Here is a 15,007-nt window from a genome sequence, read left to right as displayed (position 1 = left end):
ATTGGGCCTAGTAGGTTGTGGGCCCGGACATTACATATTTAACATGGATAGATAACTAACATCTCATTAGCTAAGATCCATGTATATTTGCTTTTGTTTATAGCAAATTTTATCTAGTCAATGTTTCACATGACAAGATGAGTGTTTATTGTAGGACTAAAACTTTGGAGGGAAAAAAAAAAGAAAAATCACCATTTACACTAGAGGTTTTAAAGTTTGGTTCATTGAACTTCATCATTAAATTATATTAGTTTGTTAGCTATAACTACTAAAACTTCATATATTCAATTTATCAAGGGATTATATTTAGCAAAATTTTCTTGCTATATTTTTAAAAGTAGTTTATTGATTGCAAAATAATAAATAAAATTTGAAGAATATTTATTATGCATTTCTCACCGCAAGTTTTGAAAAACACCCAAATTCAACTGTAAATATAGAAGGATCAATATTATTTTTTTTCTTTGTAGGAAAGACATCATCTCAAATATAAAAATATGGGTTTCATTCAGAGACCGTCACGTAGAAAATGGTTTTATGCATGAAGTTTTGGATGGAAGATGAATAAAGAGACCCACGAGTCGGATAATTTTGAACCATATATTTATTTAACAATGATACGACAAATTGAAAGTCAGTGTTCCAATTAATATTTCATGTTGTTAACATTTGTAGGGCAAATAACAAGCACAAGAAAATATTGGATGTGATGTTAATCAAAACCTTCTAACAAATGCATCGCATAAATGTGAATCAAAACTACTTTTTTCGTATGAAGAGAGATGCTATCTAAGTTATATTTGGCCAACGAATTAGCCGGAGCCTTTCATTTCATTTTTCTTCTAAACATTTTTCATACTCCAAACGTGAGATTTGTTGGTTTGTTTTTTTTGGTAATAACACAGTGCAAGGCACGTGGGGCCGTGAGGCTTACTTCTACTTATTCTATTTTTTTTTTTCTTGTTTTTTTTTTTTATTGAAAACGGCAATTTATATAACTCTAACGTGGGAACATCCTGCCAAATCAGAAGAAAACAAAAAATACAAATGGGACGGAAGTTCTACTGTGGATGTCTAGTAGAACTCCTTGGAATGCTATGCAACATAGGAGGCGACCCAGTCTATTGCCCTATTCGCCTTTCGAAAAAACGTGTATTGCCTAAAACTCATCAATCTCCATAGCCAACCTGTGGGTCTCACCAATAAGTGGGTGACCATCTCCATATCTGTCCGTACCCCGGATCCAATCTACAACTATAGAGAAATCCTCCTCAAGGTGCACCCCCCGGCCTCAAGCACCCGCCTCATATAGGATATGCCCGCCCAGGCTGCCTACAGCTATGCTCCAGCAACAGTGAGTCCTAGCATGCCCCGGCCACCTGTTGCAACCAAACTCCCAAGATGATCTCTGTTAATAAATCCAACCCCTCTTGACCTCCCATCCATTGTCACACCACCATCGAAATTCACTTTTAAATAACCAAGGAGTGAGGGCATCCAAGAAAAAACCGCAAATCTGGGTGCTGAAACAGCACTACGGATACCTAGATGTCCCTGGTCATCCCAAATGAAAACAAGGCCCCGCAAGTGGGGCTTACTTTCGATTTCAATCAGGGCCGCACATCAAATACAAACTTCTCTTCGAATCAGGCACATGCACCGCACGTGTCGATTGCTGGTCCCTAATGCCCTAACCGGCTAGCCCTACTTCCCTCCCACGGACACCACAACACCCCTCTCCGGTCTCCTCTCTGTCTCTCTCGATTCCCTCCTTCAGCACCGCTGTTCTGCGCCTGCTTGCCGCTCTCTCGGCCGGCGCCACCGGAACCCCCTCTCCCCACCGCGCCGGTGCCCGCGTCTTCCCCTCGTATGCCCTCTCTCTCTCTCCCCCTCCCCCTCCCCGCTCAGGGTTCTGTAGTGTAGAAATCTTGTTGTTTGGAAGTTTTGACAGAAAATTTGACTCTATGTTTTCTGCTTATCTAGGGTTAGGGTTTATGTTATCTATTCTCTATCTGTTTTAAATAAATTACTTGGATACATTTGTGATTAAGGTTAGTACGGTAAGGTTTATGATGATAGATCCGGGTTTTTTCGCTCCGGGGATTCAAGGGCTGTTTCATTGTTTCTCTGTTTCGTGGGTCGGATCTTCAGTTTTATTTTTCTGGTTTTTATCTTTCTTGTTTCGATTTTTTGTTGGTTTCGAGCCTGTTGCTGTTCTTGGCTGAATTCGTCCCAAGATCAAGCAACCTACATGTTTTGTACCGGTGATAATGCTACTTTTAATGGATTCGAAAATAATTCTCATAAAAGCTTGATATTCATATGTTATTGAAAGCCAATCCAGTCCGAGCAATAATGTCCTTTAGAATTCTTGTTGGAGATCATTGAAAGACAAAGTTACAGATTTGTCAAGAAAAGAGATAAAGGAGTTCAACTAACAAAAGAAAAACCCTTTCCTTATGTACGATTGTGTGGTTATCTGGAATCACAGTGCTCTAGTTTCAATGTCTCATAATATTTCGAAACCCTAATTGTGGTAAAATTTTCAAATTAAGACGCTTAGTTTACTATTCCTGATTGGAGCATTGAAATCCTTATATTGACGGCAAAAAAACACCCTTTTTTCTAGCTTTCTAAATCTTTTTAATGCCGAAATCACTGAATAGTGCTGTCATTTTTCTTACCTCCACTGCAAATTAATACCTAGGTCCATGGCCCCCTTTGATCATTATATATTTTCACCTTTAAATTGGTATGAATAGTGTTTTGGGCTAATTTGGTTACTCAAGCTGTCCTTCTTGCTTGGAATTTGCATACTTGTGAACCAATTAATCAACTTTGTTTTTTTCCATAGTCATTTCCCTCTTTATCATGACATATTAGACTGTTTATGTGTTGCAGCATTTACCTGTGAATCTCTTTGGTTGGTTTGGCTGCTGAAAGTAGGATGGAAGATAGTCAGTCAGTGGTCTCTCAAGCATCCAATGCTGCAGACTATGTATCTACAGGTCATGTTCCTGCTGAGTACCCCATGACAGATTCAGCTGCTCTTTCAGGTGGTGAAAACCTTGTTTCTTCTGCACCTACTGCAGCTACAGATTGTGCTTTGTCAGATGGTACTAATCCTGACGACAGGAATATGTACAGTCAGGATCCCAATTCTGTTGCACAGAGTGCTACATATGGCATCACATATGAATCTAAGCCTGATGGTGGGGCTGCTGTAGCTAGTGAAAATGCCATTGGCCATGAAACAGTTGCAAGTATCTCTACTCATACAACTGGTTATGATTCCATGAATGGAGGTGCTGGTGAAATGGCCAGTTATCAACCTACAGGAGTTATTGAGAATGGAGATTTATCAAATGCTGTGGGTGGTACTGTTGTTCAACAACCATATGAAGATGGTATCAAAATTTTCTATTCCATTTTGACATGTGAAGTTCTTTTAGATATTGGTTGTTCTGAATCATTTTTGCTGCTTTTGTTCTTATTTGTTTAAAAGATCATCTGGGTTTTTGTATTTGTTTATTTGCACAGTTCTCACTGACATTAGTGACCTTTTTATTTAAATCTTCCTTTTCTATAGTGGTGTATACTGCTGAGGAGGAAAGATTATGGAATATGGTGAGAGATAATTGTTTAGACTTCAATTCTTGGACAGCCCTCATCGATGAAACAGAGAAGGTTGCAGAGGTATCACTGGACTTTGTTTATTTTTTGGAATATGCTGTTAAATCAGTGGTTTTCAGTTATCTGAACTCAGTTTCCAGTGTTATAGTCACAAACAATGTTTTAGCATGTTGGACATATGAAGTTTGATTTATCATCAGTTATTTAGCTACTGTAGAGGTGAAGTTGGTTCTTATTTCATGTCATGTGTAGGGTGAAGTAAATCTTCAGGCAGAAACAGCTCTATCATATCCCACTGAACTAACTACTTGATTTTTCACCCACTTCTTGTTCCTATATTTTTGATGTTTTGTTAAGAATTCTTGTTAGACTCTAGCTATTAGGGTAAACTAGCTGTGCTCTTTTAACGAGTTACATTTCCCTAACTGGTTGTTTACATAATGTAGCAATTATCACTCCATGAAGAACTTAGAATGCTATAGTCAAGCATAATATGTCATTAGTACTATTTATATTATCTGTTAATGATATTTGCATAGGCAATCCATATATTGAGCTTGACTAAGTGAATGGATTTTGATGGATGCTACATGGGTAGCTTGAAAAGCAATGCAACTGGACCAACTTTATAAAGTTCTATTCTCATCAGGCATATTTTGAGGGTAAAAACAACATATAAGAATAAAATTCTGTTTCTCATATGAGGCATATAACCCAGAATAGATAAAGAAAAAGCCAGAATAAGAAGCATGGTTTGTCTGATTATTCAGGGATCTAATACATCACCATCATTTTTACTGCCCTGATTACAGCTACCATCTTCACAAGTTAATCCCACATATGAACATGCAGTACTTTCTACAACAACCAAACAGCCAGAAATCAGGCCAAGGAAGAAAACAAGTTGCCAAATTTTTTAAAAGCCACATTCTATCAGATACCTAACTCACCACATTGGCAAATTCCTTTTTTTGCCTATATGTATATATTTTAAGGAATGTTTAGTTTAGCCTTATATGCTGTTCAAAACCATTCATGTTTTGTGCTTTGATGACTATTTTGCCTGCAATATTATTGAAATTTTTCATATTTAATCGGAAAGAGAGGTATTAAGCTTTATGCAATATTAATGTTCCATATCATTTTTGGGCTCGTTTGGTTCGCGGAAAAAGAAGGGGGGAAAGTATGGTCAACAGGAAAGTAATGAGATGCCTCTTGTTTGGTTGGAGTTTTCAAAGGAGAGAGATAGAAAAGTTGTATTTCCATGGGAATATGATTCCCACATTTCATGGTAAAGTCTTTTCCATGAGGGGGGAATCACTTCATTTTTATTTTTTTCCCAAAAAAGCCCTTCAGCATTAAAGAGGCATTAAAGACCTAATTTTTATTAAGGGTATAATAGGAATTACACATAACTTTTTCAAGAAAGTGGATGGTCAACCAAACATAAGCACTCTGGAAATCTGTCACTTTCCCATGTTTAACCAAACATGTCAAAAGTACATTCTCAAGCATTCTCTTCCTAGGAATCTTCTTCCCAGAAATCATATTTATAGGAGGAAAAATGCTTTCCGCGAACCAAACGAGCCCTTTAAGTAAAGAACATCCTTTGAACTTGTTGACATTGATCTAGAAATATAGTTTTATGTTAAAGTGTATGATGGAATGAGCAAAAATCACGTTGATAATTAACGAGCAAAGTTATTGCACTTCTGGTAACTTTTTCCCATAATACCTCTTCCTATTTAGTGTTATAAGTGCAATAAGGATAATCCTTCACCTACTACTTGTTATGGAACTGAGCTGTTGTTCATACACCTGTGGTGACAACCAATGGGAAAAAGGACATAATAGTGCTGATTGTATGTGTACCATATAGCTAATATTGATTACTAACACATCCAACACATAGTAGTTATAAACCCTCCTTGTCCTAATGTCAAGCAAAAAGAGAAAGGTAATGGTAGACCACGATATGAAATACCAACTAGGAAGGAGTAATACAGAATGTCCACCTAATAACATGCCAATCGAACAAGTTGCAACATTTATTAAGTGCGAGGTTCCGAACCCAATATCTTGCCATTATATGATGAATGAAGCTAAGATAAATCAAGGTTTTACCTACTGTTTTGGTAACTAGCTGGTACACCCTGTACTGAGTGTTGGTATGATACATGCCTTGGGTCCGACACTTGGTATGGAGGGTGTACTAGATAATGGTTCCCTACCAGCTGATATGGCTTGGTATAGAAAACCTTGTGATAAATCTCCAGAAAACCTGTGAGGTTATGTTATCTGTGCTTCCCATAAATCAACATTATTCAGTATATTTGATTGCACAAAAAATGCTTATGGTGTTAATTTGAACATTATTGTGCAATCTATGAAAGATCTTACAACACTTTTTTTTTAAAAAAAATCTGGCTTGTCTTTGTGCAGCTAATGACAGCCACGACTTGTCTATTATTTAGCTAGGCCTGAATATCATAGCTCTTGTAATGTGTCCTCATGCCTTGAGATGGTGTCTTCCTAGCTGGGTTAGAGGATTTGGATCTAGTTGGTCCACATGCAACTGATAGTCATATGCCAAAAATAACAAAATATATGAAAAGAAGACTATTTTTTGGTTTCAGATGCATTCAAAATAGACTGTGAACAAATGTATTGTTGTTTACTACTTTCTAACTTTTTATTGTATTTATTTGGCACTTGCAGTACTTAAATTGTATTGAGGTTACTCATTTTATGCCTGCAAAATTTGAATTGAACTGACATATATTTTCTTACTTATATTTTGTAGAATGACATTATAAAAATTCGGAAAGTTTATGATGCATTCTTGGCCGAATTTCCTTTGTGTTATGGATACTGGAAAAAATATGCTGATCATGAGGGACGTCTGGACAGTGTCGACAAAGTTGTGGAGGTGTATGAACGGGCTGTCCTGGCAGTGACATATTCTGTGGAAATTTGGTTGCATTACTGTACGTTTGCAATATCAACATATGAAGATTTGGATACTATTCGAAGGTAATAGTCAAACAATCTTCCCCTCTAGTGTATTATATACATTTTTTTTTCTTGGTGGGACTTTTCATTGTGATTGGATACTAGTCATGGGTTTTTTGTGTTCTTACAAACTTATGGCATGAAATAGTGATAGCCACATGCATGGAGGAAAGGTTTGCTGCGGATGCACTTTAGAAACTCTTTTCTAATGTGCCAACCGTTGACTTAAGTCTTCTTGGTCTAACTCTTTTCATTTTAGTAGTCAGTACTTGCATCGCTATGCCTTCTTGTCCCTCCTCCCTGTATTTTATTCCGAAGGTCACTATAGTGGCAATGTAGTTCAAGAATTACTGCTTCTTTAAATTTGACACTCTTGAGGCTATCATTTGGTGCACTACTATTCAAGTGGTGCTCGGAAGATCATGCTCAGTTTTGGGCTAAGATGGCCCTTATGATCCCCTCCATTTATGGGCATGATATGAATATTTCAGGAAGGTAAATACAGTGTATTTGTGCCAACTTCGGAAGTGCCATCTGCTTTTGAAAAAAATCCATGCTATTAAAAATCTAAATCTCCTATTCATGCATGGACATGAATGCTTACTATAACTTCTTTGCATGTTTTTTTTGTTTTTCAGGCTGTTTGAACGTGGATTGGCATATGTTGGAACAGATTATGGGTCGCACATTTTGTGGGACGAGTACATCAGATATGAAGAGTCTCATCAAGCATGGAGTCATCTGGCCATGATTTATACAAGAATACTTGAGCATCCTATACAACAACTGGATCGTTATTATTATTGGTCATTACTCTTTTCATTGAACTGTTTTCATTTTCTACTTTGATATGCAAATTAAATAATGTGGCAATCTTGGTTGAGCTTAAGCTTTTTCTATAAGATTCGCTTATACATTGTTGTCTACACCTGTATTATTGATACTAAAATGGCTGCTGCTATGTTATTGCAGAAACCTTTCTTTATGTTTGTGTAAGATATTTGCTTTGTCCCAAATGACTTATTATGTTTGAAAAGGTTGAATGTTCCATTTTTATGTTCTTGTGAACGGTGTCACTTCTATAAACCTTGATAGTCATGCAATATTCAATATGCACTTTCATGTTGTGCTGCAATGAATTTAATAATACTGTCATAAATATAATAATATGGTATCAAGTTTTTGGTAAAATATGTGAATATTGATGATTGAACATAAAAGAAAGATGGAAAGAGTAGCAGTTAATTACAAGGAGGTCCATTCATAACTTTGTAAGAATGCATGTATCAGAAAGTTAAACCTCAAATGATCAAACTTATGAAGACATATTATTGAGTGGTGCAGTTTGTACTTTGGGGATGAATTTGGCCTCTATATGAGGTAAGATTACACTCGTGAGTGACATTAGGTGATGGATTTTAATGACTTAATCATTTGATGAGCACGCCTATTCTTGTTCCCATCTGTTAAACCGCATCCATGTTCCTATGTCTGACATGGTTGGGTTATGATGTACCAAAGGTTTGCCTGTAGGTATAAGTGATAGATGTTGATAAAACACTGATGTAATAGTTTTGAGAATAAATGTATAACTAACAAATTTCTGAGTGGAAAAAACACATGCTCTTTTAAAGGACCAGCAAATTTCTCAATGAATCAACTCCCAGGATGTTGCCAGTGATCTGTCATGATGTTGATGAGTTTGGGCAAATGGTTCTTTTGTTTAATGATGTTATTATCCTCTCATCGATTGTGCTAATGCCCTATTATCTGGTTGATGTGGCTCTATATCCTTAATGTGCTCTACTTATCTACAATGAGATGCATATTTACTTTGCTTCAAAAGTAAACACAATCATTGCTATGTTGATGCCATGGTTGCATACTGAAACATCCTCAAACTGCTGAGATGTGATACTTGAGGAAACATCTTGATGTGAATTTTGGAGTCAGTAGGAGAAAAAAGGAGGGAAGCATGAAATTCCTCATCCAAGAAAAGGTATAAAGGTATCTGACTAGCGAAATACCCCTCCTATATGTCTGGAAAATATAAAAATAATAGTAAAAAATAAGTAAGATAGTTAACAGTAAAAAGTGATTTGACAGAGTTAGATTTAACCTTATTTGCACCAAATGGATTTTTAAATTTGACAACAAATTGTTTAAGAAAGTAGGCTTAGCCTTTTAAACTTAGAGCAGACTTGGACACATTTCAAACTTAAACATACCTTTGCTTTGACTAGTAAGATATGAATAAAAATCTCAACCTCAAAGTTAGTTTTGGGTTGTACTAGGTCAAGAAAGAATTGAACATGACCTAACCATCTTAAAGGCCTACATTGGATTTAAATATACTATATTTTAGATTAACCATCTTGACCCATCCTCATGTGTGCAATTTTTAGTAGGTTTGACCACTATATGAACCATTTCTTGAAATCATTTTTTTGAAAATGTGGTAGTTGTTTGGAACCTTCTAATCTGCAGTCTGTTGCTATTGGCATTTCAGTTTTAAGGAGTTGGCTGCTAGTCGACATTTATCTGAAATACGGACTCCTGAAGAAGCTGCTATGGCAGCTGCCACTGCTGAGACTGGTGGCCAGAGTCTTGAGGGTGAGGTTCGTCCTGATGGTGTAGAGCAATCTCCAAAGCCTGTAAGTGCAGGTTTAACTGAGGCAGAGGAGTTGGAGAAGTATATTGCAAATTAGGGAAGAGATGTATAAGAAAGCTAAAGAGTTCGAAACTAAGATCATTGGTTTTGAAACAGCTATTAGAAGGCCATACTTCCATGTCAGGCCTCTTGATGATCCAGAGCTTGAAAAACTGGCACACCTATCTGGATTTTATCGAGAGAGGAGATGACTTTAACAAGGTACAAAACTGTTTCTGTTTTGAGTTTTGATTTGTAATTTTCAAACTTGTTAATTTTTGTATACTTCTGCTTCGAATGGTTATGAACTTACAGTTCAGTCATATTGGCTGCATTGTATGCTTTAATGGCTAGTATGTTCGATGAAGCTTTTAAAATGGGATAGTGAACTGAGGATAAAGCGTGGGCTTGTTGTTTGGTTTCTATGAGGCTAAGTACTTCAAACCCTCATTTGTCAGTCGACGTTCTGGGTTCATGATACATGTTGCACAATATTTGTTTTTTTAAAATTCGAATCTCATATATGCAGGTGTTTGCTTATTGCTTACCCACTTAACCATCTATCTATCAGGCAAGGATGGTCCCTTCTTTCATATTGAGGGCCTCCCTTATCAGCTAATGGAGTACTCCTTGTTCACTTCTCTTTGTTGCAATAACATTTTCCTCTTAAGTTGAATTGATTTTTTTCCTTTTATTTCCTTCTTTTTCTTTGATACCGTCTGTATGCTATTTCAGGTTGTTAAGTTGTATGAAAGGTGTCTAATTGCTTGTGCCAATTATCCGGAGTTCTGGATCCGTTATGTGTTATGCATGGAAGCGAGTGGAAGCATGGAGCTTGCAAATAATGCTCTTGCTCGGGCTACTCAAGTCTTTGTGAAAGTATGATTCAGTTTTTCGTGGTTCTGTTCTTCTTCCATGTTTGTTTTTTTGAATTAACCACAGTATGTACATATCTGTGGTGAATGATATATGTTAAGTATGACTTTCCGCCCATGATTTATAATTCGCTTTGCTTGTAACAATATGTGATTGCAATAACAAAAAGTTAGTTCTTCTCAGATAAACTTTTGCTGAATTTTGCAATTTAAAACATCCATGTCCTTTGTGACAGACTCCTCAAAATACCCCGGTTATTTTCTAAATTTTGTTATGGGCTACCTATCTGACACTACTGATTTCTGCTTTATATGATGCTGTGTTTTAAACATGAACATGCTATGATGGCAAAATTATGTTAATAAGTATGTAGATTAGCATGAATCTGTCTTTTGTAATGTTTCCGGAATCTTTGATTATACTATTTTCATACATATTCTTGCCATTGCATGAAGATATAATCAATAATAGGTTTGCTATACTATTTTCAGCGATGGTCAACATTGAGTTTCTACGGGATGTATTTTCTATGATCAAGAATATTGGGCATTTTTGTTTAGTTAATATAAGTATTGGTGAATTTTGGTATCAAGTTTAGCATTTAAACTTCTCCTATGCTCATTAATCAACTGTATATGTTCTATAAGCTAATTACACCATATTCATTTATTACTTGTGTAAAATGATGTGAGGCTTATTCCTTATCATTGGTGTAAGCCCACATTTGAAAATATTTTTGTCACCTATTACTACTCCTAACTCTTGACATTGCTCCAGGACACGTCTCAATGATATCAATATACCGTTTATGCACATCTTTCCTTCTTAAAGCCTACCAGGATTCATTTCATATTGGGTTTCTCTTTAACATTTGATTGTCAACCCACATTAACCCTGCACCTTTTTCATGGCTTGGAGACCCACTTTTGCGCTGTTCAAATACGTAATTCATCTGAAGTTGCTGACATTTAGAACCACTTACATGTCTACTAGGCATAATACCATCTTTGTACAATACTGTAAATTATGATTATCTAGCATAATCCTAAATTTCAATTGCAGTATCGAATATTACTTCCTAGAAAGTGTGGGTAAGATTTTTAAAGTTAATATCCATAATATCTTAAATTGGCAAGTTCAGATAAAAAAATATGACAATGAGGATGGTAGTTTACCTTTTTTTTTTTAAAAAAAAAATTAACTGGCAAATACTAATATTTGTCATTTTGTTTTCCTTCCATAATGCTTACCAGTCATCAAATTTATTTTTAACAGAAGCAACCAGAGATTCACCTTTTTGCTGCTAGATTTATGGAACTAAGTGGAGATGTTATGGGAGCTCGTACAGAGTTTCAGCTTCTGTATTCTGAAATTTCACCTGGTCTGTTGGAAGCCGTTGTTAAACATGCAAACATGGAAAATCGACTGGTACTTATCACAATGGCCTTCAAAACGTATACTGATTATACATGGACCCAAGATATTTGGCTAAGTTTCTCATGATTCTGCAGGGAGACAAGGATGCTGCATTCTCTATATATGAGAAGGGCTATCGCTGCCGAACGGGAAAAAGAGCAGTCTCAAAATATTGCCAAATGTTGCTCTGCACAGCATTCGCGATTTGCATATCTGGTAAGATTCTCGCTGTCAAAATCTGTGGTTGTTTAGACATTAGGACATTCATAAACTAATGTAAAGTTTAGAGCTAACCTTGGTTATTCTTTTCAAACCTATAGGAAAATGGGTATCTTTATGCACGCTAGAAAAAACTAAATTTGTATAGCTTTGCCTCAATGTTCGCTTACAGTGGTTTTTAAAATATTATCCAAGTTAAGACATCTGCCTAAAATATTCTATATCTTTCAAAAAATATTGCTGCTGAATGTGCTTGCAAATTTTAGCCAATCTTTTTGTCAGTGTATGACTGCAGCACTTGAATGTAATCCGTTAGTCATTTAATAGTTAACCATTAAATGATGCAAAGGTTAATAAATAACTTGGAATTGACCATTTTGATATTATCCATTTTCATGATATACCCGATAAATCTATTCTGCTCTATGAGTTCATGAAGTCTCCATACATGGCTCCATGCTGTTATTTTTGAATTTTCTTGTAGGTTGTTGGTAATGCAGAAAAGGCTTGGGAAATTTTAGCTGGATCTCTTGAGCATATTCAACCATCCAAACCTCTTCTCGAGGTTTGTCTCCCTCAACTTTCTGCTATGCATTTATCCAGCTGACAAATTTCTTAATATATATTTTCATAGTTTACGAATGTTGAGGATTTTCATCTGACTTGTGCAGGTTATCATCCATCTGGAGTCGATCCAGCCATCTCCACAAAGCATGTTGATTATTTGGATTCATTGGTGGAGAAGTTCATTATGCCCAATCCTGAAAATCCCTACCATGGCTAGCACCACTGACAGAGAAGAGATATCTAGCATATTTTTGGAGGTAGTTTATTGAAACAGTTAAGTTTTGCTATTATCATGATAGACCCAGTATCAATAGCTTCAAAATGGTAAAGAGTTAAATTTCTGATGGCTGATTTAGTGTTCTTGGCAGATTATGGAAGTTCCCATGTATTTGTTGCTTCCACAGGTTAGAGTATATGTTACAAGTTGAGTTATAATTGTCTATAGTCCACATGTACTGACTAAAAAAAGATTCATAGCTGCAACTTTTCCCTTGGCGAGGGTTGTCTTGGGCTCCGATGCCTGTCCGTCATATAAATGGTGATACAGGCCTCTAGGCAACCACCGTAACTACTACATTGATTAGAAGTGGGTTTATCACCATAATGATTAAGTTACATGTTGTAGTTTGATTGTTGGCATACTGTCCTTGGGGTCTTGATGAATGTAAACAGTACTCAGAATAGATGTCAAAAGATATTATTGATCTTTAGTAAGACTCTGAGAATGACCTATAAATTACTATTTTTCTTGGTTTCATCTTCCATGTTCTATGCTGTGAGTTGATTCAACATTCCTTTTTCCTGCTACTACCATTTCTCTTTTGCAGTTATCGGAGATGGATTTGTTTTGACTGCTAGGAAGAATCTTTTCTGGGAGATTTATACTTGTTGGTTATATCTATTTAATTTTGTCCTGCATATTACATTGGATTAATTATTTGTATTTTTTGTTTTAGTTTTTGGATCTCTTTGGAGATGCGCAGTCGATTAAAAGGGCTGAAATAGGCATGCTATGCTGTTCTACGTCAGAAGAGCATGTTGACATCAAAACACGAAATGCTGAAGATTTCCTTCCTCAGACAAGGCTAAAATAGAAAGACTTATCCAGACAGGTCAATCAGTTATGGGAGCATACCCAAATGCACAGATTCAGTGGCCCTGCTGGTTATGGACAAAAAGCTCCAGCATGGCCCAGACTTCTCAGTCACAGGGCAGCAGTGGAATCCTGGATTGCACCACAGGTAGATTATAATTAATCCTGTAAATCTCTTAAGAATTTTGGTGAACTAATTTTATCATGTAATACCTCTTTGGCTAGTGGAGATGGATGCTGCTATGGTGGACAATAAAGTCCTTATCACTTATTATCTTTTAATTCTTGCCCTCATTTGGACCTCCGCATACTTTGAGCATTTGTGGATTCATTTCATGCATATATCACACCTTTTATTGAATAGCAATTTTATATTTTTAATGATTTCTGAAGTAGCCCTTTATTTTATTCTTGTTCAATGAAGATCTGTAAAGCAGATCCTGAATAGTTGGGACAAGGCTTGTTGTTTACGGTTATATATATCTCTGAGTATGATAATGGCACCAGAAGCCATAGTCTTGGGATTGAAGTCAAATTGATAGTGTTTGGCCATATTGTTATTCTTTATGTTTTTAATTAACTTTAATCATATTTTATTGTTAATATAGCTAATTTATGTTAATGGTACATAATTTCTATTTGGCCTTTGCTAAGTGCATTAACATGCATATTGTCTTGGATATGCTGTTTTATAATCTGCATTTTCTTGCTCTTTTTGTCTTTGTTAGCCTGGGTATGCTGCTTATGGAGGTTATGCTAATTATGGCCAACCACAAATGCCCACATCAGCTCCTCAGAATGCTTCTTATGGTGCATATCCTTCCCCATATGCAGTCCAGGTACAGAGGCTTTTCAATTTTTTTATGAAAAATGTGTTTGGGAACATCTTACATCCATCTAAATTTGATTTTGTTAGCTCTATCTTTGGTTGCTGTTGTAACTCAGTCATGTTTACAACCTATGGAGCAATCTAATCGTTACAGATACCTAAAGATTCTTCACATTAATATTGGTTCTGTGATTTATATTCTTGAGTATATCTTTTCCTGTAACAGAATGTTGACCTTTGGTGCACATATTACTTTGGTCTCAGATTGGGTCTTTTCTCATGTTTCATTCATCTATACAGAGTTCGCAGATGCTGTTATTCTTTTGTGGTTGGCAGCTGGCTCATGTTATAAATAAAATTTAAAAACACCTGGCAGATAGTAATTTTGTTGATATATTTGCTTACTCCCAGCCACATGCTCACTAAGGACTTATTGTTGGTTTAATTTCTAGTATGAAGCCAGAATATGCTTAAGAATAGCGGATTTCAAAAACATGATATATTTGTTCTGTTTAGAGTCTTTAGACTGATTTTATCTCCTCTCTTTTTTTCCTGTAATATAGTGCCTAGGAGTATAGTAAGGATTAATTTTCTGCATTTATCAGAATTGTTGCCTTTTCTTCCATTTTTCCTAGCAAGGTATCTTAAACCTTGATAGTGTATATTGTTAGGGACATTGTAATTGGAGAAAGAACATCTTCAATCTAGTCAC

At 36.0% G+C, this 15,007-nt stretch overlaps 1 pseudogene; it reads left to right on the top strand.

Annotated features, from left to right (window-relative positions):
• The first annotated feature begins 1,699 nt into the window (after positions 1–1,699).
• On the top strand, positions 1,700–14,473 carry LOC120103865 (annotated as a pseudogene).
• The last annotated feature ends 534 nt before the right edge of the window (positions 14,474–15,007 follow it).

This window comes from Phoenix dactylifera, chromosome 5, assembly GCF_009389715.1.
Source record: "Phoenix dactylifera cultivar Barhee BC4 chromosome 5, palm_55x_up_171113_PBpolish2nd_filt_p, whole genome shotgun sequence".
Lineage (NCBI taxonomy): Eukaryota > Viridiplantae > Streptophyta > Magnoliopsida > Arecales > Arecaceae > Phoenix > Phoenix dactylifera.
The sequence above is the reverse complement of the archived record's forward strand: the minus strand, read 5'-3'. Positions and strand labels throughout refer to the sequence as shown.